The sequence below is a fragment of the Harpia harpyja genome, chromosome 3 (assembly GCF_026419915.1).
Source record: "Harpia harpyja isolate bHarHar1 chromosome 3, bHarHar1 primary haplotype, whole genome shotgun sequence".
Classification (NCBI taxonomy): Eukaryota; Metazoa; Chordata; class Aves; order Accipitriformes; family Accipitridae; genus Harpia; species Harpia harpyja.
Window position 1 is genome coordinate 20,043,908 of NC_068942.1, and position 14,072 is coordinate 20,057,979.

Genomic DNA, 14,072 nt, shown 5'->3' on the forward strand with positions numbered 1-14,072 from the left:
GCTAAGGAACCTGTCTTTTCCCCATCTTTTCGAGCCTCTGAAGTTATTGTCTACAGATTTGCTTTCTATGATGTGACAACATTACACTGTATAATGTTTGGGATTTGTTAACAACCTTATTTTCAAGCTGATCAAATATTTATTGAACATCAGCATGTCTCTATTCTGATCAAATTACTGAACCAGGCAAAAAGCTGATGTTTAGTGAGGACCGCAGCCCTTTGTTTTTTCAGGTGGTTTGAATCAGTAATTTAGAACACTAAGCATTAAAAGCAGCATTTATTATTTTCTTTTATTTTTAGTTAAAAGAGTTGGGGTTTTTTTAAGGGAGGAATTTGCTTTTTTTGTCATCATCTTTTAGTTAGGGCATCATGGCCATCTGTCCATAGTCAGACGCGGGTTGTGTTGGGTGAAGGACTTGATATAATGTGTGTAAACTGTTTGCATGAAGTTGGAAAGCATTTGGATCATGTTTTGGAGCGGTACAAACTTTGCAGCCATTTTGTGTTCTTATGTATTTTCCATTCAGTGTTTAGACTCTTCTGTTTTCTCTCAACTATGAAAATGCCTTTCACAAATGACAGGTGTTTGGAAAGTACTAGTGTTTACCCAGGAGTTTCTTTTAGCCTGATCACTCTTAGGAGTACTTAAAAATCACATCTCTCTGTGTTTCCTTTATAAAAACAGGGGCAATTGACTCATATTTATAAAAAACTGCCTGCTTTAAAATTTCAAGAGTTTATACAGAAATTATGCAAACATCTACAGGAAAGAAATCATTTGATTTGTTTTTCTAAAGAATAAAGGAATCCTAATCATCTTTGAGACAGTGAGTGCCATTGAAGAGATTTCATGAAAGCATCTTTTCTTAGCAGAATCTATACAGTCAAGTTAAATGCAACACATCTTTCCCTTGCTGACCTGCATTTGTCAAAATTTCATCTATTGCATTCATTGATAGAAATTTATTAGATGCCTCTGAATTCTTCAGACTCTCCAAACTTGATCAGCCAATATAGTTTATACCTCAGCTTTAGCATCTCGTTGTTTTACTGCCTTCTTATAATCATTTTGTGCTGCTCCTAAATGCATACTTTAAGCACCCAAGTATGTTTCTCAACCTTCAGAAATAATGAGCACTTAAACATTCAGTTCAGTGGCAACTGCTTAATACAGTTTTGTAGGCTTGAAAGCCCTGCATATAAATAATTCTTCCTATGTGGTCAAAAACATGAGTTGTTTTTTTTATAAAAGGCATTCTAGAAATCTAAATAAGTTGTCTCAACTGGGTTCACCTGTATCAGACATTCTGTTAATAAGACTGAATTTCTCCGAACTATTCGTAGGAAAAATGCTTTGTCACGGGAGCAGTCACAGTTATGTTTCTAATTGGAAACGGTTCAAAAAGTTCTCATCCTTAACAATCGTGGTTAGCTCACATCAGTCCCATTAGCTCTTATAAGGCTAAATAATATTTTCTAAGCTGCAGAATTATGGTGTAGAACTTGATTTTAACAAGGCTGTTTTTTTCCTCTGCGATTCAGCTGTTTCTTTGTGAAGCTGGTTCAGAGTCTTTGGATGTACACAATGGATGGCCAAGTGGTACTTTGTGAACAGTACAATGGTTGTCCTAGGAAGGAGATGCTGGACAAGGGCCGGATGGGACAACAGTGATGATAGGGACAGTGATGGTTATTTCTAGCTACTTAAAGAGTGGAGCCAGCTGAAAACTAGTGTGGCCAGTGTCTGCGGGACGGCCAGGGACCCTTCACATGCTCAGACCCCAATAAGAGAATTTCTAAGAGTTCACTTTCTGACTCTGAGGTATGTGGAATGTATTTGGCAGATCTTGACCTCTATACAGATTTTGGTGTGTGATAGATAATCAGTTTGGCCAGCTCTGATGTATTTTAAATAACAACCAAATATGGTGGTTTAATGCAAGAGTAAACAATAATATTTTTCTCTTACTGCTTGATAATTTTTGGTCGTAGTAGATAGTATTGTCCTGGCGTTTTTTCCATTGTCCATTCCAGATTAATGGATTAATTTAGTCACTTTTTCTGTGTATCAGTCTTTGTAATCACGCACCCTGTTGTTTGAACCTGGAGGCTTTTACTCTTGGACTTTATTCTCCTTTGTCTCCTAGATCCTCAACATGCAAAGTAGCTTTCCCTGTGCATATGATGGGTAATCTCTGAAGCTGATTCACTGATCACCAATGATCACCACCAACCTCCATAAATGCCATAGTGTACAACATAGTTTGCCTTCACCTTTAAGGATCTGGGTTAGGGATGAGTCCACTACTCTCAAAGCAGTCTCCTCAAATAACCTGTTTGCCTCAGACTTCAATAAGAAAAGCTGGACTTTCTGCTCCTCAACCAGGGAGTGTTGTGGGCCTGTGATCAGACTAATATATCTCTTCCAGTTCTCAGTGTCCTGCTCAGTATATGGCAAGAACAAGCATTAATCGCATTTACCCATCAATGACCAAGACATTTCTGGTGCCACATTCCCTTTTGCTTAGCTTTTTACCAGGCAAAGAAAATAGAATACATGGGGAAGAACAGGGGGTATGGCAGTGATGGTCTATGGGGAATATAGCACTCACATGGCAACTCCAGGAAAAGAGGGGGATCAGGCCCAGTCAGCATGGGTTTACGAAAGGCAGGTCCTGCTTGACCAACCTGATCTCCTTCTATGACCAGGTGACCCACCTAGTGGATGAGGGAAAGGCTGTGGATGTTATCTGCCTCAATTTCAGCAAGGCCTTTGACACTGTCTCTCATGGCATACTCCTTGAGAAACTGGCGTCTCATGGCCTGGGTAAGTGTACTCTTCACTGGGTGAAAAATTGGCTGGATGGACGAGCCCAGAGGGTTGTGGTGAATGGGGTGAAATCCAGTTGGTGGCGGGTCACAAGTGGTATTCCCCAGGGCTTGGTGTTGGGCCCTGTTCTGTTTAATATCTTTATTGATGATTTGGATGAGGGGATTGAGTGCACCCTCAGCAAGTTTGCAGGCGACACCAAGTTGGGAGGGAGGGTTGATCTGCTGGAGGGTAGGAAGGCTCTACAGAGGGATCTGGACAGGCTGGGTCGATGGGCTGAGGCCAATCGTATGAAGTTCAACAAGGCCAAGTGCCGGGTCCTGCACTTCGGTCACGGCAACCCCGTGCAGCGCTGCAGGCTTGGGGAAGAGGGGCTGGAAAAGGACCTGGGGGTGCTGGTTGACAGCCAGCTGAATATGAGCCAGCAGTGTGCCCAGGTGGCCAAGAAGGCCAATCGCATCCTGGCTTGTATCAGAAACAGTGTGGCCAGCAGGAACAGGGAGGTGATTGTCCCCCTGTACTGGGCACTGGTGAGGCCGCACCTCGAGTCCCGTGTTCAGTTTTGGGCCCCTCACTAGAGGAAAGACACGGAGGTGCTTGAGCGTGTCCAGAGAAGGGCAACCAAGCTGGTGAGGGGCCTGGAGCTCAAGTCTTAATGAGGAGCGGCTGAGGGAACTGGGGTTGTTCAGTCTAGAAAAGAGGAGTCTGAGGGGAGACCTTATCGCTCTCTGTAACTGCCTGAAAGGGGGTTGTAGTGAGGTGGGTGCTGGTCTCTTCTCCCAAGTAGCAAGCAAAAGGACAAGAGGAAATGGCCTCAAGTTGAGGCAAGGGAGATTTAGGTTAGATATTAGGAAAAATTTTTTTACTGAGAGGGTTGTCAAACATTGGAATGGGCTGCCCAGGGAAGTGGTTGAGTCACCATCCCTGGAGATATTCAACAAGCGAGTGGACAGGGTACTTCAGAACATGGTTTAGGGGGCATGGTTAATGGTTGGACTCGATGATCTTGAAGGTCTTTTCCAACCGAAATGATTCTATGATTCTATGATTCTATAATATGGGGAGGGTGTAAGTTGTATGGGTGCTTTGAGGAACAGAAGGAGTTGGAACTGTGAAGGGAAGCTGGAAGGGACAGAAGGCAGAATACTTTAAGAAGCTAAGAGTTGCAGATTAATTGCTGGTGGGATAACTTATTTCCTCAAGTCGATTTTAATGTCTTGTGTTTGGGGTTTTTTTCCTTCTTTTTTTTGGTGCCAGATAAAGAAGTATGTTATAATACAGGGTTTTAATTATAGGGTTTGGATTTTTTGTGTGTGTGTTTATGGTCATAGTGTTACTATTTCTAACTTTTCCAGCAGACTTACCTGTTTTCCCAAAAGATCAGTCATGTAGGCCAACCTGGATCATTTGGTCATCTTTATGATCGTGCTTGAATACAGCCAAATGTGGGCTGTATATCTAGGAGCAAGTGTATTACAAGTGTATTAAGTCCCCGCTAAAGGCGTGAATCATAGAATCATAGAATGGTTTGGCATGGAAGGGACCTTAAAGACCATTTAGTTCCACACCCCCCCAAAGCCCCATCCAACCTGGCCTTGAACACTTCCAGAGATGGGGCATCCACAACTTCTCAGGGCAACCTGTTCCAGTGCCTCACCACCCTTATAGGGAAGAAATCTGAAATGAATTATTTCAGCTAGTTATCAACAGCTTTCAATGCACTGCAAAAGAATACAAAGTACATACACACTTTCTTTTGTATACCGCTGTATACATAAGCAGTGAAAAGAGTATTGTAATAGTAGGTTAAGTTCTCTTGCCTACTCTTCTAAAGGCTTTTGTGAAATTACACTATGAAGATGTGTACATTAGCCAACTGGAATATTACCCGTGCAGTGAGACTGAGACTTAGTCATTTTATCTTAAAAATGGGGAGTAATTACATAGAGAGCTGGGCTTCAGTCTAAACCAAGGCATTAACAAGATTCAGTGTAGAAATAAGCATACATTTTTAAGCACAAGTGTAATAAATGGCTGTGGTAACCTCCCTAGATATATGTTGTGATTTCTTCATCAGTTGGTATCTTTCATAAAGGTGTGCTGCGATTTGAATAGGAATTATAAGCTTGATATAAACATTATTGTAGTTTGAATAGGAATTATAAGCTTGATATAAACATTATTGTTTGAGTTTCTCTGTCCTACATGCAACAGAGCTGACTCAGTGAGCCTAGTAATTGCTTCCAGTTTTAAAAATCTATGAATATACAATTGAGTCAATGGTTACCTTTCATCTTGTGGTTTCTTGATCCATTGATGTGACTTACTCACATAATCTGTCAACAATGTTAGCAACTTCTCTTTCTTCGGCTCATCTTTCTGTATGGTCGCCTGAAATGATTGAGTATAATTGGTCCTTTTGGTTCTCTAAAATGATCTAGGGTCTGTAGTGCAAGAAAATAAAACCACATTTTGGGTGATCGTTCTGTCTTTATGTTTACACAGCTGAAGGCAAACTATTAGATTGGGTAGGGCAGCAGCTGCCCTATGGATATTAAGAGGCCTCAGAATTAAGTAGAGCTCTTCAGAGAAAACATTTAACCATTGTTTTGCGAGGGAAAGAGGAGCAGATTTGTTGTTGTTATAGGTTTGCAGTAGTTAACTTTTTCCTTTCAAGTGAAAGCTTTAGCATCATGTTGAATACAAAGTTGCTTGTTGTCGTGGTTTAACCCCAGCCAGCAACTAACCACCACGCAGCCACTCACTCACTCCCCCCCACCCAGTGGGATGGGGGAGAAAATCGGGAAAAGAAGCAAAACCCGTGGGTTGAGATAAGAACGGTTTAATAGAACAGAAAAGAAGAAACTAATAATGATAATGATAACACTAATAAAATGACAACAGTAATAATGAAAGGATTGGAATGTACAAATGATGCGCAGTGCAATTGCTCACCACCTGCTGACCGACACCCCGCCAGTCCCCCGAGCGGCGATTCCCCGCCCTCACTTCCCCGTTCCTATACTAGATGGGATGTCACACGGTATGGAATACCCCGTTGGCCAGTTTGGGTCAGGTGCCCTGGCTGTGTCCTGTGCCAACTTCTTGTGCCCCTCCAGCTTTCTCGCTGGCTGGGCATGAGAAGCTGAAAAATCCTTGACTTTAGTCTAAACACTACTGAGCAACAACTGAAAACATCAGTGTTATCCACATTCTTCACATACTGAACTCAAAACATAGCACTGTACCAGCTACTAGAAAGACAGTTAACTCTATCCCAGCTGAAACCAGGACACTTGTAAACAATTTAATTAAAACACAGAAGAATACTGGTAATGGAAATGGGTGGATTTTGCAACAGAACAAATATTTCTTATTGTTTGTGAACCTGAAGCATTCTAGAATGTTTTTAAAATGCTTTTACTGTCTTCATCCTGGTAAGGAAGTCTAACTAAATATCAGGATATCATTTATGTAATGACACAAGTTTCTTATTGGTGTTAAAATATGAAATAGCAGGGTAACTTCCTTGGAATTTAAAATTATTAGACAAATAAAGAAATATATTTAATATTTATATTTCATGTTTAAGGATACTTAATTGCAATTTATTGCATTTTCAGTGTGGTTAAATGCTAATGTCATTTGCAATGTGGCAAAGACACAAAAAGAACTCCAGTAGATTCCCAGTAGCTGTCTTGGTTAACCCCATCCCCTCCTAACCCATCTGCCCTCACTCCCCAGTGGTACTCAACTTGCCATACCTCTTGGGCAAGCACAGTTATTCAAACAAATCTTCCCTGAGCCTTTTGTGCCCTTTTTTCAACCTTCCTTCTGAATTGGTGTGTGCCTGCAGCGCCAGCTTAGCAGCTCTCTGGATATCTTGCGGGTCTAGGTCTGACCAGTTTACTGAGGGGAAATTACGGCTGGCAAGTAGCAGCACTGTGCCGTTTAGGAGAAAAGAGTGAGCTGGGTTATTTGCTGACTTCCTGTCATTTGGAGGTGGAAGGAGTGAGGGAAGATGTGGAGGAAGGGAAATGTAAGGTGGCCTTTGTTAGCTGCTGCTGCTGCACTTCAGGAGGATGGTATTTAATAAGGGTTAGGGAGGTAGAGCTGGCTGATCAGGCTTTGTAGGATAGTAAGGCACCCTTGTCAAGGAAACCTTCTCTTCCTCCTCTTGATGAGGCACGAACTTCTCTCTTGGTCATCCCACCACCTCTTCCTTTTCAGTCACTAGGAGAAATGAACCATTTGTTTTGTCTAGCCTTTCAGCTGAAGTTACTCAGTCTTCCAGGTGGGTGTCTTCATGGTGAGTCAACAACACCCTACAGCCCAGACTGCCTGCCCAGAACACAATCCCAGAAACTAACCCCGCTCTTCCTCCTACAAAATACTAAGCAGCAAAGTCTATCCCATGTGAAAGCAGCTCTTTGGAGTGAAACTTCATCCTCATTAAGGGCTGCTGACATCCCCATTGCCCAGACTTTCAGCTTTCTGCTGAACCACCCATTGAATGCAAATGCTGAGAAGATGCATGGCTTTAGGCAAAACCAAAGCCTGTGTGGGAGGAATATCTGCAGTAACAAGAAATGTGTCAGCAAAAGTTCGGATAACAGAACTTTGTTCTCTGAGGGCCAGCCTTTCTCTTGACCTGTAGGGAGAGGAAAAAAGAGTTGCCCCCTCTATGGGCAGCTATGGAGGAAGGGGGCAACTAAACTTAGTACTTTTGGGACAGGGCAGGGGATTGGGGTTCAACATGACCGGCAACCCATCAGTTTGCCCCGTGGTGCTAAAATGGCCTATCAGGGTCTAAAAAAAAACCCCTACCTGTGGCTTGAGTGGACCCACTTGAGCCTGTGGTGTTGAGTATGAGGTTAGGAATCGATGAGATTCGGCAGCCTGAGAGGGATGCCAGACGATGTGCTTTCTGTTAGGCTGTCTTCAATGATAATTCTGCATCCCAAGGTGTTGGATGTGCACCTGAGTTTTAGGTTCATTATTGTGCTCTTGCCTGAAGTTCAAGATCTCCATAATAGGGGTACATTTGCCATGCTACTTCTGACACATTTGTTGTCCCTGGCCTTCATCCTCTTGAGCTAAGGTGGTACTGATTGATAGTGCTCTGGTACAATGCAACACTCCTGAGGTGAGTAACCTCTTGACTCTGCCAGTTATTCTGCTGCTGGAGAAGCTCTTGGTCCACTAGCACAGGCTGACAAGTACTAACTGGCCAAGCTCAATCTTGTAGGAGGCTGAGGTGTTTGACACGGCTATTGGGAGAAGCCCTGACTGGAATAAAAGGTTTTGAAAAAGAAAGGAATGATGAAAAGAAAGGAGCTGGGGTTCTTCCAGGAGAGAATGGCCACAGAAGGTAGGGCATTTATTTTAATAATAGTAATTAATAACAAAATAATAATAATACAAAGATAGAAGAAAAGTTGGGTAGATGCTGAGTGAGTAGCAGAGCTGTAAAAATTTGAGGGCTGGGGGTTCATAGCCAACCTGAAGGCACTGACACCATTATTTCTTTGAAGTAGCATTTCAGGATGTTGTGGGATATCTTTACAGCTCAGGTTCATCTGTGGTAGGTAGGTACTAGGTAGCATTGCAATGGTACAGCCTTTGCCTTGGGCTTTAGTGGCTGTGTTGTGGGGTGAAGTGCATTAGGTGTGTCTCTGAAGTGAAACTTCACGTTTGGTTTTATGTAAATGGAATCCAATTTGCACACACCAGAGCTGTCCAGCTATCTTAATCAATGTGTACTAAGTAGGAACAACTGGGGGCTTTGCTTTCAAAGTACATTACTTTTGCAAACTAAAATGCTAGTGTAAGTGCACCCAATATGGCTGCTAAAAGAACAAGCATCCAAAGAGAGATTACAGCTTTGTAGAATAATTTAGGTTGGAAGGGACTTCAGGAGGTCATCTAGTCCAATCCTTTAAAGCTATTTGAGATAGTTTCTGATTTGCCAATGTACATTTTTGGTGTGGAGTTCTAATTTCTGTCGTTAGACTAGGTTGAAAGGTTTCAGACTGAAGCATGAACTTTGTATTTGAGATGATATGGGACCTGATATGTTTTAGAAGTAGTCATGTACATGCATATTTGTCGGGGGGTGGTGGTGAGGATATCATTGCTATGAATGCTATATTTAAAATGCTAGGGAGTAGTTTGATCTCAGACAGATTGCTTCACATTTTGTTTTGGAATTAGAATATAGAATAACTTTAGGCAGAACAGGTCTGCAGTATGCAATGATTCATCTAAGGTGAAGTTTTCACATACTTAACAAGCAGAATTCTTGTTTGGCTCCAGCTCATGTTTAAAGAAATTGATTTAGCACTTAGCATTCAAACTTAAGAACTTACTACTGCTGTATCATGTGTATGGACTCACCCGTTACAAAAATGAGTCTCCTCCTCAGGGATTATTAATGTGGCCTTTGGTTGAATTCTCATTTTAAGCTAAATTTCTGTGAATTTCTGTCTTTTGTGGTAACAGAAGAAGTCTGGGGGCTGTAAAACTTGTTCCTGATGTAGGCTTTGAAGTCCGATTGCTTAACTAAGCCTTTAACTGCTTCGGAAAGACACAGGTAAATTGCCTGTTACCTTTACCAGGTGCTCAGTGTTAACGAATCTGCTGTGAATGGTGTTATTTGACAATGGTCAAAACTAAGTGTAATAGTAAAAAATGTATTTTTATTGCCATCACTTTCTAGGCAAAATCTCTTTGTCTAACTTCAAGTGTGGTAGAGATAATTTTTCCTCAATTTTTTTATTAATAGGACAAAAAAGTTTAGCTGAGGCTTGTTTCACACTGTGCTGGTTCTAGAGGTAAAGGCAAGAAAGATAGCTCTATCTTAAAGAACAAATCCTCCCCCACTCCCCTTCAAGCAAGCCAGCCAATTAATTTTATAATTAAACTTTAGTCAAAATTGTGGATACAGCAGTGCAATTACAGGTATGCAGATATATCCTGTCAAAACATTGCTTTTCATTACTGATCTTGGAATAGTTGTTCCTGTCTGTTGTGAAGTTCATTTCGTATTGACTTTTATGAGAGTGTAATTTGTCAGTCTTGGAAAAAGAGTTTGAAAAAATCCTATAGTAGATCCTATGTGGAATATATACACTGGTGCCTAAGCATATGAGGGTAGAAAATACAATGCCAATTAAAAAAACTGAGGGTGGGGGCAGGTGTCACGGAAGATCAGGGAAGAAGTAAGGCCTGTAAGCTTGATGTCTGTACTGGACAAAGGAGTAGAAACTATGATAAGGAATACAGTAGTTCATACCTGGGTAAACTTGATACAGTTGGGCAAAATTACATGCCTTTTTGAAAGGAAGGTTATGCCTATCGAACCAAGAGATCAAAAATCATTTGAGTAGGAGCATATGGTATTCTCCACTAAGACTTCCAGAAAGCCTCTGTCAAAGTTTCTAACAAGAAACTCTTGAAACTAAAGCAGATGTGGGACTTAAAGGAAAGGTTCTTGCACAGATAAGTAGTTGGTTAAAAAGTAGGAGTCAAGGGATGGGGTACTGTTCAATCCTCACCAGGGAGGGGAGTCACCTGTACTGTGCATAAGCAAGTTGGAAAATGGGATGAACCGTAAAGTGACATTTTCTTGCTGGACTAGCAAGGGCTGGTGCTAAATGTGGGGAATTATAGTAAGCCCTTACAAGACTGGGTGGCTGAGCAATAAAACAGCACATAAACTTCTATGTAGATAAATGTAGAGTAATGTACATGGAGAAAAAAATTGTAACTGCACATGTAAAACGACAGCCTCTGAGTTGAGTGTATTTGCATGCATATAGAAGCATATGAACCCATGAGTAGCATAGAAGCAGTGGGGTTTGATTGTTCAGCATCTCTCTTAATATGAGCCCTAGAGAGTGCAAGTCTTTGAAACCAACAAAAGCTGGTTCAAAATAAACAAAAGGTGGTGGTTTTTCTTGCAGTGTAGTCAGGCTGTGCATGAAACATTGTGCTGCGGGCTTTTACAGCTGGTAGAGGTTTACATGGTCTTACTGGTGAGCTAGACAAGCTCATGCAGGGGAAACTGAAAATCACTAAATATGTAGGAATCACATTTGAATCACATCCACATCAGGCAGTCTCTGAGCTTGAAAATGGGTAGTCTCTCAGAGAGTAGCAGTAGAAAATATCATATATGATTGCCCTGTTTTTCACCTTCCCTGAGCACATGCTGTTACCAGTGTCAGGACACTAGAGCTCTAGTGAGGCCATTCTTAGGTTGTTATACAGATCGGATGCAGCTCTTCCTCAGGATTTCAGTGCTGTGACTCAGAGAGGTTGGTTCATTCTTTTCATGTCAACAGGAATTCATTTCCTAAAGGAGCGTCTAGCGTTTTCAGGGTTTGTGTTGCAGGCAGAAGTAAATAGAAATAGGACAGAGTCTGCAATCCTCAGAAAAGCCTTTGGTCCTCCCTTAAAAGCCTTTGAATTTTCTCACATTGCTCAGAAGAAATCTTGATCTTTAGTTTTCAAGATGGGGCATGTATGTTTCAATTCTATTATCTGTTCCTCCATGTCGTGGTTTAACCCCACCCAGCAACTAGGCAGCACGGAGCCCCTCGCTCACTTCCCCCCCACCCAGTGGGATGGGGGAGAGAATCTCTGTTCCAGCCAAAACCAGGACACTCCAGAAAGTAAGACTCCTGTTCATGGTTGGGAGGAAATATCACCATAGAATCATAGAATGGTTTGTGTTGGAAGGCACCTTAAAGATCATCTAGTTCCACCCCCCCTGCCATGGGCAGGGACACCTTCCACTAGACCAGGTTGCTCAAAGCCCCATCCAGCCTGGCCTTGAACACTGCCAGGGATGGGGCATCCACAGCCTCTCTGGGCAACCTGTTCCAGTGCCTCACCACCCTCACAGGGAAGAATTTCCTCCTTACATCTAATCTAAATCTACCCTCTTTCACTTCATAAATATTTACTTATTTATAAATATTTACTACTCGTGAATGCAGAAGCATTCCAAATTTACCTTTTGACACAAAATATGGGGTGGTTTTTGTCTGATACAAAAGAGAAAATCTCCTATGTCTTGAAGACTATTAGCCTCTCTTTATCTTCTTTTTAAAGGATTGATAAGGGTGGTTTGGAGCCATATGTTAAACCATCTGAGATTGTTTTCTGAAGTCAGTTAGACTGGATCTAGTCTTAGTAGCGCATAAGGTCTCAAAAATATGACCACTGATTAAAAAGAAATTGATTATTTGAGTACATATTAATAAATCCATCATTGTAAACACTCTAGTAATCTTGCTTGGAAGATTATTGCAAGTCAAAAAATTAGAAGCCACGCCACACAGAGGCTTAATACAAGATTTTAGGGTTTATGTATGATTGACAAATGTCACTTTTATGGAATGGTTGAAGACCTCAGTCATGCTAAAAGACTAAGAGAAACCGTTAAGATGAATCTTCTGTTCCATACAGCAAAATCCACACCTGTTCCAACAACTTCAGCTATTCAGCTCTACCCTGTGTTCCTTCATACCTGCTGTAGCAGCTGTTTCATAAATTAAATTTTCACTGTCTGTGGCGAAATTTGTCACAAACTGAAGTGTTCCCCATAATTCTTCTTTGACCTAAGTAGTAAATACCTAGTAGTAGTAATTGTCTTTGGCCAAATTAGAAACTGCAGATGGGAGACAAGATAATGTCTTTGCGAACACTGTATTTTGTCCTATTATTCCTGGGACATATTTTTTATTAATAAAAGTTATGTAGAATTTAATTCCATAATCTCTCTATATCAGGTATAAGTACAAGCAAATGGCAGGAAAAGTTAACTGAAAAAGAAACTGCAGTGCTAAACTAGCTTTATCATAGTTCTCACATTCAACGCACACAACTAATTGAATATATAATAAAATAATAAATACTTTCTGTAAAATTGAATGTAAATAATTCAGAATGTATTTAAATACATAATCTGTATATAGAAAAATTATATATAAAGGTTATGATCTGAAAAGCTTAAATGCTTTACTGAGCATCGTACTTTGTATATTCTATCTATTTAATATCAGTTAGTATGTATAGCATGAGTCCTTAAATGTTAACACCATACTGCATGATAGCAGACTTTTCATTTGGGAAAGTAGAGGAAAGAACTGAGGAGCAAGATAAATTTCATTACTATAAGAATTTAAAGTGATATCCTTGGGATTTTAAGATACGTCTGGTGAATGGAAAAGAACCAGGGAAATGAGGGAGGGAATAGCAGGATGGTGGCAACTAAAGGAATATTTCTTTACTGCTGAGAGATTTTCTGGTTTTTGTAAATTGCTTAAAAAATACCTTTCTAAATCCCGTTTTGGAAAGGTGTAGAGGCAACCACCTTTCTTCAAATATCTGCTGATGTTACAGCATGGAAACCATATGAAGGGGAAACAGGGTGGCAAGGAAAAAAAGAAAAAGCCCATACTTTCATAACTTTACCATCACGCTGTATCTTACCAGTTTTCTGATTCGAATGAAACAAGGATGTTTGCTTTGATTTGGCAAGAGTTCCAGATGTGAGGGACCATTGAAGAAAGTTGCTTTCCAAGGATCAATTTTCAACTAGAAGATAGCTGGGAAGGAATAAAATGAAAGATGTGGAAAGGAAGCAGGTGTAGATAAGAGGTGTCAGAAGCAGCTCCTGTATGTTGCCCTAAGGACAAGGATAAATCATTTACATTTTATTCTGATGTTGAGGAGAAGATTGTGGAGAAATTCAGTGCAGAGCTGTGCATGATTAGAATAGTAAGCTGGGCAGGTCACTCTAATACTGATATTTGGAATGGGTTTATAATGCCCTGAACAGGAACCAGAACAGAATGCCTGAAGCTGTCCCTCTCAAATGCTCTAAGGGCCGTGATCAAAAAATAAGAGAAGATGCACTCTAGCTAGCCACTTTCAAATTCCAGAAGAAGCTTTTAGTAGATTATTTTTGTCATGTGTAGCAGAACTATGGCTAAAAATGTTTGGAGCTAATTTGGGTTTCCGTTATGTGAGCTTGCCTTTACTTACTATCTAGCAAAAGGCACACACCATCTTTTCATCAAGAAATGATAAGCAAGATATGCTGCATTTATTTTGGAAAGAATAACTTCACATTCTTACATTGGAAAACAGAAAATTCTTCATCTGCTTTTGTCACTTTAGATCTAGAACTGTTAGGTTTATCCTGAGTAAATTTTGCATTTTGCAAATAT

General features: G+C 40.8%; 1 protein-coding gene across 1 annotated transcript in view; it reads left to right on the forward strand.

Annotated features, from left to right (window-relative positions):
- Positions 1-14,072, forward strand: part of RNGTT (RNA guanylyltransferase and 5'-phosphatase) — a 189,062-nt gene that overhangs the window by 111,363 nt on the left and 63,627 nt on the right. The window lies entirely within an intron of this gene.